The sequence below is a fragment of the Dipodomys ordii genome, unplaced genomic scaffold (genome assembly GCF_000151885.1).
Source record: "Dipodomys ordii isolate 6190 unplaced genomic scaffold, Dord_2.0 Scaffold3, whole genome shotgun sequence".
Lineage (NCBI taxonomy): Eukaryota > Metazoa > Chordata > Mammalia > Rodentia > Heteromyidae > Dipodomys > Dipodomys ordii.
Window position 1 is genome coordinate 10617003 of NW_012267219.1, and position 17216 is coordinate 10634218.

Below are 17216 nucleotides of genomic sequence, written 5' to 3' on the forward strand. Positions count from 1 at the left end.
GTGTGTGTGTGTGTGTACATGCACAATAGCTCAGTGGCAGAGCATTTGCCTAGAATGTGTAAGGCCTTGGCTTCAGTCACCAGCCCCACAAACAAAAAAGAAATTGAAAAATCAACAAAATAAAATCTTGAACCCAAGAATGGTTGAAGTTTAGTTTTGAATTTTATTTTTAAAAAAATGGTTGGGCCAGATGTAGACAGCTCATGCTTATAATCCTGGCTACTTATGAGGCTGAGATCTCAGAATCAGGGTATAGAGACTGCTGGAAGACAAACCTGAGAAACTGTTATTTACAATTGACCAACAAAAAGACAGAATTAAAGGTATGGCTCAAGTAGTAGAGCACCATCAGTGAGTGAAAAATCAAGACCACCAGTGTCAACACCAAATGACAACCACAAAACAAATGATAGGAACATAGCTTAATGGTGAAGCACTTTTCTAGCATTCTTCTCTCCAGCATTAGAACAAACAAAGCTTGGAGAGAGAAAGTAATGGAAGGGGTGGCATTATACCCATAAATTGACATGTGAAATGGAATCCCTTTGCCTAACAACTTAAAAGATAATAAGTTAAAATGTAGTGGTCATTTAAAAAGTGATGAACTAACTGCATACCAGCTAACATATGATGTCAAAAAACATGTGAGGAGGCTTCACTTTATTTCTTATACCAAAATGGAAGTACCTAGCAATTAGAATGCAGTCTAGCTTACTATGGTATTTGGCTGTTTATCTTTGTTTGTCTAGCAGAAGCATTTGAGAAGCATTTCAAATGATAGAGGCCCAAGCTCAACACTAGCCATATAACTCAAATCTTTGAAGGTGGAGTCATGTTTAAAATTTTTCCTGATTAATGCTGGTGTGTACCAGAGCTAAGAATCAGTGTGTAGTGAACTCACAATTTAAATTGTGGGAAACCCAAGGAACAGGGGCCAATGCAGAAAGCAAGAAATGCCCTCTAGTGGCCAAAAAACCCACCTAGCCTTTCTCCATGCTCTTGGTCCTTGGGACCTATGGCAATTGAACAGAAAGAAGAAAGGTCTCTGTAGTAAAACACATTATAGTCCGCAAATTCCATCAATATGGTTATGAAACTTCAGCTATAGAACCCATGGGTGTGAGAACTACTTGTACTTGCCTTACCTAACAATCTTCTATCCATTCTGCCTTTGATCAGCTAGGAAGACAGATTGATAGCAAGTTCTGAAGTGTGGCAGGAGAGGCTGTTCATCAGGCTATCTGAAATGAAAACCCAACTTAAAGGAGGAGATAGAGAACAGAGGCCTCCTTACCTGTGATTTTCATATTCCCAACCAACTGCAGGTAGAAAAGGTTTTTAAAATGGATGGATGACATTGATCAAGATACTTTATTCTAACCAGGCCCTGGTGGCTCACACCTATAATCCTCGCTACTCAGGAAGCTGAGAGCTGAGGATGGCAGTTCAAAACCAGCCTGGGCAGGAAAGTCCATGAGACTCTTATCTCCAATAAACCACCAGAAAATCAGAAGTGGTGCTGTGGTAGAGTGTTATCATTGAATAAAAAGAGCCCAGGGAGAGTGCCTGGGCCCTGATTCCCCCACCCCCAAAAAAAGAAAATGCGTTATTTTAATAAACAGATATACAGAACTGAAACTCCTTTGTATAACTATTTAAAGAAAATAAATATATGATTTTTAAAAAGCGAGAAAAGGCAGAGATTAATCCTGAAAATTTTCTAAGATCTTTCTAACTCTTTATGAACACATTCATTGAACTGTTCATTTGTTCCCATAATCATATTGAGACTATTTTAGTGGACAACGATTCAATAGAATATAGATGAATAAATTTTGGAGAGCCTTTTGGCCTTATTTATTCATGTAATAGATATTTATGCAGCCTCCTTTTTATGGATGTTTTGTTTAGCTCCTGATTACCCTCATGAAGGGAGAACAATTTTTACCTTATGGTTGTGGGGATTTCTAACACAGAATGCCTAACAGATAACAGTGTGTTGGACACATGTAGTTATGGGGTGAGGGGGTGACATTGGGGTTATAAACAAGTGAACAACTAAGCATTCTTAAGGAGGGATTTATTGTAGCAACAGGAAGAAATGAGTCCTAACTCCTGAGGGAGGCTGTGATGGACTTGTTTGAATATTACCATGACATGGAACAGACTACTCAGGGATCAGCAGGAATGACACCTGGCCCATTTGATAAGGAATGTTTTGGGTTTGGGTTTTTTTTTTTATATCTTTGCTTAATTTTTGTTTTTGGAGACAAGGTCCAGGCTGGCCTTAAACTCATAGTCCTCCTGAGTCAGTGCCACAACTACAGATTTATACTACCATACTTGGCTTCACATTATATTTTAAAGATGTGTTCATGTTGAAACAGGCAGCACTAGTTAATTCTTTATAATTGCTATAATCTATTGTATTAAATATACAGTTTATTACCTTTGATTGAAACCTGGCCTGTTTCCATTTCTTTTACAGTTATCAACAGAGCTTTAATAAACATTTTTATAAGTTTTTCCTATGCAAACATGCAGAATATCTCTCTAAAAATAGTATTGCTAGACCTGTGGTTATATAGTTTTTCAGCTATTCTAAAGATTCATCTCTAAGGGGATGAACCAATGTCTACACCTATTAGCATTATATGAATGTTCTCGTTATTCTACATCTTTGTCAACACTCAGTATTGCCAGACTTTTGCCCTCTACTAATCTTACAAGTTGAAATGATGAGGTATGGAATTCCATCAGACATTAAAGATTTAAGAACAAAGCAAAATCTGCCCATCCCTATTATAATTCTGCCATTGAGGTATGAGGAGAATAACAGACTGGCTTTTTGTGTTGTTATAAGAAAATTGGGACAAAACCAATCGGTGACTAATTTTCAAGACAAGCAAAGCCATGCAAGAATTTGAGACAGTTACCATCCTATACCTTCTTGCCACTATTAGAAGAACATCAGGCAGAAAAGTTTTAAATAGGACTTGAAAGATCAGAACATGCTCCACATGTTTTCAGTGTGTTATATATTTCTCCTAATATACACAGAATTTATTTCCTCGTCTCTCCAGTATATGCATTCTAGGCTTCTGGCTCTTTATTTCTTTGCCTTAAGCCAATTTCTGGTGGGAGGAATTACTAGAAAGTAAAGGGCCATGAAAATTGGTTATTTACTGGTGGGAAATGTTAGCAAGCTTCAGGACTATTAGTTAACATAAGGCACAGTAACAACTATTTGCTTGTGGCTAATTCACATAGACACTTTAAATGCTTGAAGCATTTAAAATAATCCCATAACTCAAGAACATATTTCTATTTGATCTTGATGTGATTTTCCAGTGTGATTTCAGGGACTAAAATGAACCTGTTCTGAAGGGCTTTGGAGCCTGGAGCAGTGGGAACACCCATGGCTCCACTTCCCCTAAGTTGTTCTTTGATGAAAATAAAGGATTTCTTAGCAACCTTTCATTATGACTGGCACACTCCTGAGAAATTCAAGATAATGCCAGTTCTACCTCTGTGAAAATCCTTCTCTGAGTAATAACTTCAATTTCTAAGTGATAAAAGATTTAAGAATATTTTTCTTGCTTATTTATGCAAACTAGAGTGTTAAGATTCTGTAGCCATCAGAGAAATATTTGAGATGTAAGCTTGGATGAACCAATTGTGTTCCATTTAATAATCAGAATTTGACCTTTAGTTTTCTTGTCTTAGAGCTATCTTTGTGAATGGCAGCATTTAGAAAACTCCTCTTAAAATAAGCAGCCATGTTTATTAAAAAATCTAATTGCTAATTAATTTCATGACTTTTAAAACTTTTAGTAAGAAGGCTGCTTCCACAGTTGGGCATATGATCAGGAAAAGCTAATGGACATTTTTTCTCAGCAGATGAAAGGAAATTTTATTTATAGTTCCTTTGGAGAAGCATGCAATTTAGGCATTACATCTACAAATTAAAGGCTAAAAATGTGGTATTAAAGTTAATAGTGTTGACAGCAAAGTATGTAGGTTTAAATCTTATTTTCTATCTTGGAGCAATTTGTTTATCCTCTCTGTATCTCCATTTCATCATTTACATAATGGGGGAAAATGTTCTGAGGATTATAAGAGATTCATTAACCCAACAAACATTTATTATGTATCTTCTGTTGGCTGGCTGGCACTTTTCCTGAATACTGAGGATAAAGGAGTGAGTTAAACAACATCCCGATTCTAACAGGCTTTCATTCCAATGCTGGAAATGGCCCACAGTAACAAATAAATAAACAAGAGAGTTATAACTGCACACTATTTCAAAATGAAGGGGTAATCTGGGAAAACCTTACTAAGAAGATATCATCTGAGCTGAGGGGTAATGATGAAAAGGAGCCCGCTCTGTGAAAAAGCTTAAATAAAGGGGACATGGGTCCAGGCCGAGAAAGAGTAAGACAAAGGCCTGAGGCTGGATCCAGGTTGGCATGTTTGAACAAAAGCAAGGAAGATCAGGATGGATAGAGTGATACAGGACAAAGGCAGAAAGGCAACTCAAACACTAGTGAGGAGTTCAGACTTATTCTATGAACAATTATTATTCACCTATTTTATTAAATATAATTGAGATGTGGAACATTTTTGTATACATACTTATAATTACTGTGATCAGATACATTTATATGTTCATTATTCTTTGTAGTTATGTTTTGTTAAAAGTTAACTAATTTACAATAGACAATACAGAATTATTAACCATAGCTGTCATGGTGTACATTACAGCTCAGACTTTTTCCTTTTACATAACTACAGGTTTGTACACATTTATCTGCTTTTCCCTGTCTTCTCCTACCCCATCACCATGGCTCTATTTTCGGTTTCTATTTATTGAATAGATATTTTAGGAATATAAGTGAGATCATCAGCAGATTCAAATCAAAATTACAATGAAATATCACCCCATACCTGTTCAAAGGAGTATCACTAAAAAGTCAAGAGAGTATGGCAAGGGTATGAAGAGAAGATAAGCTCCACTGTTTGTGGGCATGCAAATTGGTACAGCCAATATGGAAAACAGTATGGCAATTTCTCAAAATATTAAAACGATCATGTGTTTCAGTTATCCTCTGCTGGGTCTATTCCCAAAGTAAATAAAATCAGATACCTTGATAAGGTATTTACCTATTCTCCAAGTACATTGCAGCTTTATTCACAACAGCCCAATTATGAAACTTAGGTGTCAACCAATAGATGAATGGATAAAGGAAACACACACCCAAACACCCACACCCACCTACCCACCCCCCCCACACACATATAATTCAGCTTTGACAAAAGAGGGGTTACAGTTTGTGACAACAATGAGGAAACTGAAAGACATTACAATGAATGAAATAAGCTGAGCACAGAAAGATAAATGCTGTCTGATCTCACTTCTCTGTGGAATCTCAAAACAAAAGTGTTTGTGTTTTAAAAGGACCATCTATATTTTCCTGGGAGAAGAATACATTTCATATGTACTCACCCACCACTGACAAAGTTTGGGCTGTGAGTAGCAATGGGGACGGAGATAAGTGGGCAGATTTAGGTCCATTTTGGAGGCAGCAGTTTCTGGATGGTGATGGTGATAGATTATGTATGAGAAGTCAAAAGAGGGAACAAGGATCACTGCTAGGTTTTGGCTTGATCAGCCAGGCAGATGGCTGTGACCATTACCAAGTTATTTACTGCCTTTGGTTCCACGCTCATTTTTCTATCCTCTACTTTTTAAAACAGTTCTGGGACTTTGCAAACTACTTTCTGCTCTGCTGCTTGGCTCCCTTTCAGGCTTTACCAACTTGGAATGCTACAGTGACATGGTAGTCCTGTGGAGGAAAATGGACCTGTTTCTCCCCATCTGCTTCCCGTTTCTGAGCATGTCAGCCTAGCAAAGCTGCTTCCAGCTGGCAGCAGCTGTTCCCCACAGCAGTTGAATCCAGGACATTTATTTCCCTCCCCCCCACACACACTTGCAGGCTAACTTTGTTACTCTCCTCTTGGAGAGATGGTACCATCAACCAAACAGAGCCCTTTCTTGCAAGTTTTAGCTCTGTGAGAGCCTCTCCTCATTTCCAAATGTGGGTAATCCCAATCTTTTCTCTTGCTTCCTTGGCCCGTAGGGGCAATAGTTGCTTCCTGGCAGTTGTTACCTCCACATTATTTTAGAGTCTTCTTTTTACCTTCTCAGATAGCAACTTCATACCTAGTTTCTAGTTAACATTTTGATTACTGCCTAAACAAGTCACTATTTAAACAACTACTACTTGTTTGTTCTACAAGACTTCGACTTATAGTTCTGCATTTCTATATCCTGAGATTAGGAAGACTAGAGAAGAGCAAGAAGAAAGCATGGTTGGTAGGTGGGGGGGGGGGGGGGGGGGGGGGGGGGGGGGGGGGGGGGGGGAAGGGATGTGAAGGGTAGGCAACGGGAAACAAAGGAGGAGGGGGGAGGGAATGCTGACATCTTCACTAGTTGTTAGGCAATTTGAAGATAAATAAAAACATCACATTTAAACTGATAAATTTGGGAATAATTGGCAAATAGATGGTCTATGAGACTGTTGAGGGAGGTGACAGATATGCAGAAGAAGAAGGCCTGGGACCAAGCCCTGGAAAGCTACACATTTAGAAGTAAAACGGTGAAAGCGGGCCAGGGAACAGGAGTAAAATCCAAGGTGTGACCTTGAAGGCCCAAAGAGGTGATTCAGGGAAGAGTAGCCTGCCAGATTCTGCTGAGAGATTGAGGAGATAGGGACAGAGAGCCACACTGAGTTTGGTAAGATGGAGTTTGGTCTTAGGGAAAGCTGTGTCATGGTGGGGTTGGCTGCTAAAGTGGAGTGGGTCAGCCTCTTAATGAGAGTTGTGGATTAGATAAAGTGCTCCGACTCGTTTCTGGCTTGCTGTAAAGTGAAATCAGTGTGGGAGAAAGTAGTTAGAACCCATGTGTATGCCCTTGTATGTTGCTGGCGTGATCTAGTAGAGGGAGAGAGAAGAAGGGTGTAAGTGAATCAGAAGAGCAGACAAGAGGGGAAGGACTAGCCTTTTGTTGAAGCCCTCTATGTTCACACTGAAATGTCCATCTGCTCAACTTCCACATCATTACTCTTTTTTTTTTTTTTGGTCATGGGGCTTGAACTCTGGGCCTGGACGCTGCCCCAGAGCCTTCAGCTCAAGGCAAGCACTCTACCACTTGAGCCACAGCACCACATCTGGTTTTCGGGTGGTTAATTGGAGATAAGAGTCTTACAGACTTTCCTGTCCAGGCTGGCTTTTGAACCATGATCCTCAGATCTTGGCCTCCTGAGTAGCTAGGATTATAGGCATGAGCCACCAGCACCTGGCTTCATTACTTAAAAAAAAAATGTTTTGCTATACTGAGATTTATATTTGGGTCCAGTGCTTACTAGGCTAGTGCTCTACCACTTAATCCATGCCTTCAGCCAGGTTTTTGCCAGTTGTTTTAAAGATATAGTTCTGCAGACTTTCTTCTTCCAGCTGGCTTTGAACCCAGATCCTCCAGATCTCAGTCTCTGGGTTGCTAGGATAATAGGATTAATAGGCATGAGTCACAGATACCCAGTTTCTGTCAATGAGTTTTTTGTTGTTATTGTTTTTTGTTTGTTTGTTTATTTGTTTTGTCAGTCATGGGGCTTGAACTCTGGGCCTAGATGCTGTCCCTCAACTCTTCCCTCAGCTCAAGGCAAGCGCTCTACCACTTGATCCACAGTGCCACTCCAGTTTTCTGGTGGTTAATTGGAAATAAGAGTCTCACGGACTTTTCTGCCCGGGCTGGCTTTGAAATGTTATCCTCAGAGGAGGAGGCTGCAATGCTTGGTAAGAAATGTACGCATTATCCTGCCCATGTAATTGTAACCCCTCTGTACAGTATGTTCACAAATAAAATAAAAAAAAGAAATGTGATCCTCAGATCTCAGCCTCCTGAGTAGCTAGGATTACAGGTGTGAGGCACCAGCACCCTGCACCATCACTGAGTTTTAGCTCTTCCTAGACATAGGTGATGACTCATTTACCTGTTTCCTGGAGCATGGCCAAGCCTGGTGTGGAATACAGTCAGTGGGTATCATGACATATGACAGAAAGCATGTGGGGGCAGGATTGAATGGGCAAGGAAAGGGGAGGCCTGGATCAATGCCTATCTGAAGCCACTGCCAGTCCTCCAGATGCTATGAAGAAGCTGCCTCCTCACCTATGAGCAGGAGCCAAGGAAAAGACCAACCCTGCCTGGAAGCTCTGAGGTACATGAGAATTCTAACCAAGTCTGATGGAAGCTGCTCTTTACTAAAGTCTGAGTGGCTGGATCCCAGGTCTAGTTTCCTTGGAGCTGAATAAAGGTACTCTGTGACCAGATTTGTCATAGTAAGCAGACAACAGTAGAAGAGGATATGAGGAGGGGTCTGAGCTCTTCTCCCTTGCCTACCCACCACATCACTTTTGTATCTGGTTTTCTTCACTGGTAAAAAGCATTCTGAGGACCCTATTAAATGGTGTCCACTGAGCAAGAGGAAAAAGAACGTATCTTGGCTTTGGACAGGAGGGAGTTTGTGCATAGTAATTGGAAAGCGGGCCTAGGGACTGTTTTATTGCAGCTGGGTTTGTAGTAGAACATTGGAGAGTGTGGTAGAGTTGGGGTTAAGCAAATGAGATTTTTGCCAGGCAGCATGACAAGCAGAAGATCTGAGTATTGGTAGGAAGCTAGGGAATGATGGGCATGGAACTCTGCCAGTGGAGGAAAAAGAGGACAGAAGCCAAACGATAGGAGGTCAAGAAGAGTGAAGAATAACAGTGTTTGGGATAGTGAGTTACATTAAAGAGAAGAAAACCATGATCAGAGAGTAGAGGCCTGAAGAAAATACTTGCAAAGTAGGGAAGTCTACACAGTATTATTGTACATTGGTTGGCAAACAGCAAATATTCAGAAAATAGTAGCCATTATGATTATTTAAAAAATCATTTAATTTTTGTGTATGTGTGTGTGTGTTTCAGACATAGGGTTTGAACTCAGAGCTGATGACTCTCCCTGAGCTTTTTTCCCCTCTACCACTTGATCTGCCATTGTTCCTCTTCTAGCTTTTTAGTGGTTATGCTGATTTTGAAAGTTGATCCTCCACTTGCAGCTTTTTAGTGCTCAGGCTGGTTTTGAATGTTGGTCCTCAGATCTCAGCCTCCTAGGATTATCATTTACTTTTTAATATGCAATGTAGTGGTATACACTAGAAAATTTAAAGTACAAAAACAGAGTTGAAAAATCTCCCTTTCTGTTTTGTTCCACTTTTCCTATATTTACACACTGTCCTGCACCATTAGTTTCCCTGTTAGCAATCGCTTATAAAGAACTTCCTCTTCCTTTTCATGTGAATTGGGCTGTAGCTCAGTGGTAGAGTGCTTGCTTAGCATTCATAGGGCCCAGTGGGTTTGAGTTCTAGGTACCACAAAACCTAAAACTACAGTCCACTGAATAGTTCAGCTACTTTCACTTAACCAATTCATATTGGTGGAAATTAAGTAGCTACCAAACCCTTTACTATTATTTAAAAAATACTGTAGTAAGTATCTGTGATGGACATCATTTGCTGTAAGTAACTATTATTATTTAAAGAAGCATAAATCAACAGGAATATAATAATGCTTCCCTTCACTAACTAGTATTCAAAGAACTACAATTACAAAAGCATAAAAATTCTTCTCCCATTTAGCTGTCAAAGATGTTTTAAAAAATAAAATACTGAATGTTATTAGGTCAAGAAAAAATGGGCATCTTGGCCATGTAATTGTAACTCCTCTGTACAGTATTTTCACAATAAAAAAGAAAGAAAAAATGGGCACTCTTATCCACTATTTATGGGGATGTAAATCTGCTGAATAAGAAGAAAAGCTTAAAAAAAAAATTCCTGTCTTTTAGCCCAGGTATGTCACAGAAAACATTCAGAATTTGTTCGGAAATAATACTCAAAGTCCTACTGCTTATGTATGATGTAGACACATAGATTTTTTTTTTTTTGGCCAGTCCTGAGGTTTGAACTCAGGGCCTATGCACTGTCCCTGAGCTTCTTTTGCTCTAGGCTAGCATTCTACCACTTGAGTCACAGCACCACGTCCTGCTTTTTCTGTTTTTGTGGTACTGAGGAATCAAACCTAGGGCTCCATGCATGCTAGGCAAGCATTCTACCACTAAGCCACATACCCAATCCTGACACTTTTTTTTTCTCCAGAACTGGGGGTTGAACCTAGGGCTGTGAGTATGTTAGGCAAGTGCTTTGCCACTTGAGCGACACCCCAGTCATTACAGTTACTTTTTAAGTAAAAATAAGTAAGTGTAAATACTCAGTTACAGAGAATTGATGACACGTTTCTATGATGAAATAGGGTCACATAGTTGCATTTTTCTCCCTCTGTTCTCTGCTTGGCTAACTCCTATTCATCCTTCTCATGTTGGTTTAGTTGTTACTTTATTGGGCTGACTCTCCCAGACCCACCAAGAGAATTTAAGATACCAGACAATCACATTTCCTCTTTTTTCTTTTATAGCACTTAGCATCTTAGTAATAAAATACTCACCTGTGCACATCTCTGTTGGATGGCTGTTGCCACAATCCATTTTAAGACCCTTAAAGACAGGTACATATTGTATAGGTTTGTACCGCTTTTTCCTCTTATGCTTTCTCTAGTCTTGGCTTCTGCAAGTACTCCACACTTCCTGAAGCTACTTAGTACCAACATTTGGATAATGAAACATACTGTATTATTTTATTTTGGTGTTTTACATAGGTAATAGTGAGAGTATTAGATAATTGAGGTATTTATCGAGCAGTTATTGGACTCTTTTTGTTCCCAAGTCTTAGCTTTCAGAAGCAAAAAAGAGCTGAAATATCAGGGAATTCATTCCAAAAATATGTTTGTATCTATGAGGTTCTCTGGGATAGTTTGATTTGGGATGCCAATTATATTACAGTGAGTAAAGGAAAACTGCAGTTACTGTAGAGCACATTTTGACAGAAAAATTGAGCAATGCCACTCTATGTTGTTAAGCAACAAAATAGATGACAAAGTAGGATCTAAAAATACCCTGAGTATATTTGATTAGAACTGTGGATGATTTTTCAGTATCTGTTCTCACTGTGTTTTTGGTCTGAGCTGACTGGGTGGGTCATCTTAACCACACTGGTTGTTCAAGGACAGGTAAGACTCAGCCAATTTGGTTTCACGAGATGTGAGGAGAGTCTTCTGGAAAGAAACTGCAGTTTTTCCTTTTCTCTGGCTGAAATAAAGAAGCAGGAATCTTGATTGGTACTGCAGCCTTAAGAAAAAAAAAATTCAGATAATGAAGCCTGCACTGTCTCAAGTAGCACAGAACAATGGAAAAGACTTGTCCTTTCTGTAACATAGATGTGCATCTAGACTGCAGGTTAGACAAGCATGTCCTTATCAGTCATTTCAAACCAGGTATCTATTATAGTCAGTAGTGGTAGGCATAGAGGAATTGTTCAGCAGATATTAGCTATTTTTATTGTTTAGCAAATAATCACTTTTTTTTTTTTGTCCATTGTGGGGCTTAAACTCTGGGCTTGGGCGCTGTCCCTGCGCTCTTCAGCTCAAGGCAAGCACTCTACTGCTTGAGCCACAGCGCCACTTCCGGTTTTCTAGGGGTTTATTGGAGATAAGAGTCTCATGGACTTTCCTGCCCTGGCTGGCTTTGAACCGCAATTCTCTGATCTCAGCCTCCTGAGTAGCTAGGATTACAGGCGTGAGCCACCAGCACCCGGCTAACAATATTATTTTTAATGAGAATAGTTCTTATATTTTATGGGCTCATTAAGAAGCAAAGTCCATAGGGATTATGCAGGTGGGGGGAGGAATGCAGGTTGTGAAAAAATTTTAAACAAAACTATTTAATCCAGTACTCTGGGTATATATCCATAGGAAATAAAATCACTATCTCCAAGAGATATTTATATTCCTATGTTCATTACGTTATTTACAATAGACGAGATAAGAGCTGAAAAGATGAATGAGTAAGGAAGAGTTGGTCTTTAGTACAGTATTTGTAGGGGAAAATTCAGCTGCTATAATTTCTTAGGGGAAAAAAACCTCACAGGCAGCAAAATGAATACCAGAAAACTGGTACTTGAAAGATAATTGGAGGAAGGTTAAGGAGAGGGAGGGTAGATGAATGAAGAGAGGAAGGGCGGGGAGAATACAATAATAATACTGAATGCATAGCCTATGAAACTAAGAAAATTAAGGGGAAGGTTTAGGTTGGGAGGGATGGTTGGAAAGGGTGACATCCATCAAGATAAACTGTACTTATAAACTGACTTGTTGAATCGTATCTACTTTGTACAACTACTTAAAGATGGTAAACATAATTTAAAAAAAAAGAAAACATGGTCTATGTATAGTTATGTGTTACATAACATATTTGGTCAATAACTGACCACATACACAGTAATGATGGTCCCATAAGATTACCTAGTCTAATGAGAATACAAGTACATCCCAGCACAATGTTCCCACAAGGACAAAATCACTAAATGATGCATTTCTCAGAGTGTATCCCCCTTGTTATATAATAAATGACCTACATTATATGGAATATTACATAAAAGAAGAAAATTCTGTCATTTGTGACCATACAGATGAAGCTGAAAAATATCACCTTAAGTGGGATGAGCCAGGTAGGAAACAAGAAATATTACATGGATTCATTTTCATCAATTTTATGATCTAGTTATTAAATGCCATGATTTTTAAAAAATAATATAAACATAATTAGATAAGTTCTACTAAAAACAAAGATAAGGAATATTCAAATGTCATCACTTCCTGATTATTTTACATTTTATTATCATCTCTGTTCTTGAGGTTATTTTTTTGTGCAATACAAATACCAGATTGCTCCATTAAGCTCAAAGTTCTGAGATGTCACGTTGATAGCTGGAAACAGTTGTGGTAGGCATACTTACACCACAGAAATTTGCAAATGCCATAAATCAGGACTCTGTTTGTTTGTTTGTTTTTGAGGCTTTTTTATTGTGAAAATACTGTACAGAGGGGTTACAATTACATGGGCAAGATAATGAGTACATTTTATCAAGCATTGTAGCCTCCTCCTTTGTTTCCCCTTCCCATCCCTTCCCATCTTCCCCCTGCCCATCAGTTTGTTTTGTTGACAGTTGACTCATGAAAGTAATGGAGAATATATCAATGATGCAGATTAAAATTTAAGATGTCTATATTTGTTACATTGTGGATACCACAAAAAAATCAATGATATATCCTCATTTCTGGTTCAGTTTTAAAAATTGTATCTGATTTAATCAATGACAATCCTGTCATTGGTGAACTAGTGAAGTTCTAGCATGATTTGATTCATTTTCATCTTGTGGATGTAAAGGATAATATTGCTGAGTGCTGGTGGCTCACACCTGTAACCCTAGCTACTCACAAGATGACTGAGATCCAAAGGCTCTGAGTTTGAAGTCAACCTAGGCAGAAAAGCCCATCTCCAAAATAGCCAGTAAAAATCAGGACTGGAGGTATGGTTCAAGTGGTAGAGCACCATCAGAATAAGTATGAGGCTCTGAGTGCAAACATCACTACTGCCAAAAAAAAAGAAAATATCAGTAAACATTCATGTGTAAGTATACTCATTCAATAATGTAAGGAACTTTTTTTGTTGAATCAGAGAGAAATCAACCACTCATTCATAATCTGATTTTGTTGAATTCCAGTTGAATTGCACCTATAGGTTAGAGATGAGTACAAAACTTCAGCAATAATTGATGACAGTATTCTTTGTGAACCTACTGTCTATTTGAAATTTAAAATGAAGGACAGTGCCCAGGCCCTGAGTTTAAGACCCATGACTGACAAAAAAAAAAAAAAAAGAAAGAAAGAAAGACTCAAGGCAGCCCTTAAAATTATTACTAGTAAATTAGTTACATATGCATCCTTCACATCAGTAAAATCTATAATAAACTTATATACATATATTATATATTGCGTATCTTTTTTCCTAGAGAGCCAAGTTGTTAAACACTTTGCAATATATCATTGCCAAAGCACATATACAAATAACTTAAAATTTAAAAAACGATCATTATACTTACTCTGTATGATGCCTCTGATACCTTATATTGTTTCATTAGAAAAGAAAATCCATATTTTAATGCTCTAAATTGATTTTACAGTCTGCCAAAGGTTTGGAAACTGAAGTTTGGAAAGCCTTGTTTCAGAGGCCTTCACTTCTAGGTTCTGAAGTTCTTTATGAGAAGATGTTGGGAAGGATAGTGATCAAGTGTCCTTTTTTATACCAGAGCTTAACAACAGAAACTCCAGAAATATGAGGCAGAAAATTAAAAACAAAAAGAAGAAACCACATCAAGGTTAGGATTGGACATCTAAAAGCCAGGCTTTATAATATAGTCTAAAGACAAATTGTAAAACTTGTAAAACTTGGAGGCAGGACTAAAAGTATATACCTGTATTTCAGCTTTTTCTGATGAAAGGCTTCTCCTATAATTAAAAGTCCTGTCATTCCTAATTATACTTATGTATCCATTATTTACATCCATGGGGGTAGACATGTGTGGATAATCTTTAAATACCATTCATGTACCAAAGTAGGTCAGGGACATTGCTGGCATACTCACTATGTCTGTCCTAGGTAAAAAAAAGAATTCAGAATTTAAAGAAAATGACAGTTGGATAAGTCCGCTTGACTACATTACTAAAAATAACTAAATGTGTTAGATACGCGTAAACCATGAAAAGGATAAAGTGACCCAACCTTTTGCAGTTCACTGGTTTTAAGCAGACATTCTGTTACTCAATTCATATGTAGTAGCTTGGAGTTTTTGACAAGTCTTTGAAAGAAAATCAAACTTAGCTTTTTGGGGCTACTATGTGGCTTTTCTGCCTGTATTAACAAGAAAGGCCCTTTTAGGATTATAGTCACTGCAACCACCATGAGAGAGAGACTAGAGAAATGGGTTCGAACATGGCTGGCTCCTCTCCAGCTGCCAGGGTGATGGGGCAATGGCATCTGCACATGAGGGCCTGCACTGAGGCTTGAGAACGCAAGCATTTTGAATTTTCCCTAAACTCACCTAAAAACCTGCTAGTGAAGAATGGTCTTAACCTTTTGGGGGAATAAAATCATTTTTTAAAGGCTAATAAAAAATGTGGCCTCTGTAGAAAAAAAAAGTCCCTGCTTGTAATTGCAGAAGAGCTACACTCTGCTCCCCTCATCGCCCTGAAGTCTTCTGTCCAGGTTAAGAATGCTCCTTTTGGATGAGGCTCTTCCTGGCAGAGAATCTGAAGGTATCGTCAACAGATAGACTGTTTGGAAGCTTTGAGGCCCTCTAAACATAGAAAATACAGCATGTGAGCAATGCATGGTCCTGAATCACACAGGTCCTCTGTTAAGAACACCTATCCTCACAGATTTCATTTCACTGTCAAGAGCATCCATTTTCAAAAAGATTGGCAACTGGATATTTTGAACTGCTCAACTTACTGGAAAGGGGGAGGTTATAAATATATCTATAATAATAATGTTTCTGGGACTGGGAAGGTGGCTCAGTGGTAGAGTGCTTGCCTTGCATGCATGAGGCCCTGGGCTCGATGCCTTAGCACCACATAAGCAGAAAAAGCCAGAAGTGGCACTGTGGTTCAAGTGGTCGAGTGCTAGCCTTGAGCCGAAGAGCTGAGGGACAGCGTCCAGGCCCAGAGTTCAGGCCCCACAACCAACAAAAAAAAAATAATAATAATAGTTTCTCTATGGGTTTATTCATAAGCAAAAGACTAAAATGTTCATGAAGGAATGAACCAATAGAAAAACTTGGTGTAGAGATCCAGACGGGAAGAAGAGACCATAGGTGTCTGCCCAGGCACAAACATAAAACCATGTCAGGGACTTTGAGACTCTCAAGTCTATTAATGTCCCTATTCTTTGATAAGGACATATAGTGCTAGGATAAAACAATTTTGAGGCAAACCCTCCGAGTACCATCTTTGAACACCTTCCTATATAGAAATACTGGGGAGAGTGGCTACTCTGAAGAATTCTAAACTAGACCCTCCACCCACCCGCATTGGCCTAAGATGCTGGGAATTTGGGCTGTTATCTACTACTCCTACCCTCAAAGTAAAAGCTGAAATACAAAAGAAACTGAAGACCAATTTCTCCATTTCCAACCACCAAGTTTGGGTTTTATTCTGTGTGATACACAGGATAAAAATATTTAGTGGTAGGAGGAACCATTGAGGAGTCTCTGGCTGTCCTCATAAAGCTCTAAGTTTAATAAGACTTTCCTTCTAAGACCCTAGACTTAGAAATAGTTCACCCTCTTAACTGGGAAAAAAAAACAACAACAGCAACATAGAATAGCTTAAGAACCAAAATACACCCAAAAGAAAGGCTATTGTCACTGCTCTTTGATTCTGATCTACTGATGCATGGCACCTTATATTGTCTGTGGATTGTTTGAATGTTATAACATCAAATAACCATCTGGCACTGAAAGAACTTGATGTTTTACAAACAAAGATATTTTAGACTTCTAAATAAGTTGCCCTACAGGTTATAAACCACAGAGTACAATGAGTGATGGTCATCTTCCCTCTTGCTTAGTATTTGAAGTGTCATGTTTTGGTTACAGCCCATAGATCTCAGAAGAGGTTAGAAACCCTGTGGTAAATGGATATATCTGGGAAACATAAGAATAAATGCTATTTGAAAAAAATATGCCTTTTATCCCTTTTTATCATGAATTCCTGTCTCTGAGGCCCTGGAATAGCATGAAACACAATTGAAGTTACTACAAATACTTTCAGTTCCTTACATTTCCAAGCAAATTTGCCTATAAAAATGGAGGATTTTATGAAATTTGTATCTCTTACCTTTGTCTTTCTTTATGAATGTCATAGGTTAGTAAATACCTTGAATTATAGACAATGAAATGAAATCGTATCTAAGATTTGCTTTATGATATCAAAGCAAAGAGAAATGCCTATAGCAGGTAAGTGAAACAAGGCTGATAAATTTCAAGTACTTATAAAAGTTAGGGGACAGGTATATAAGAATTCTTCATCCTTACAGGTGGATCTGATGCAACAATGAGAAGTACAAGTGGTCATGTCCAAAACGAGCTTTACAACGTCGGTGCGGGGGGGTG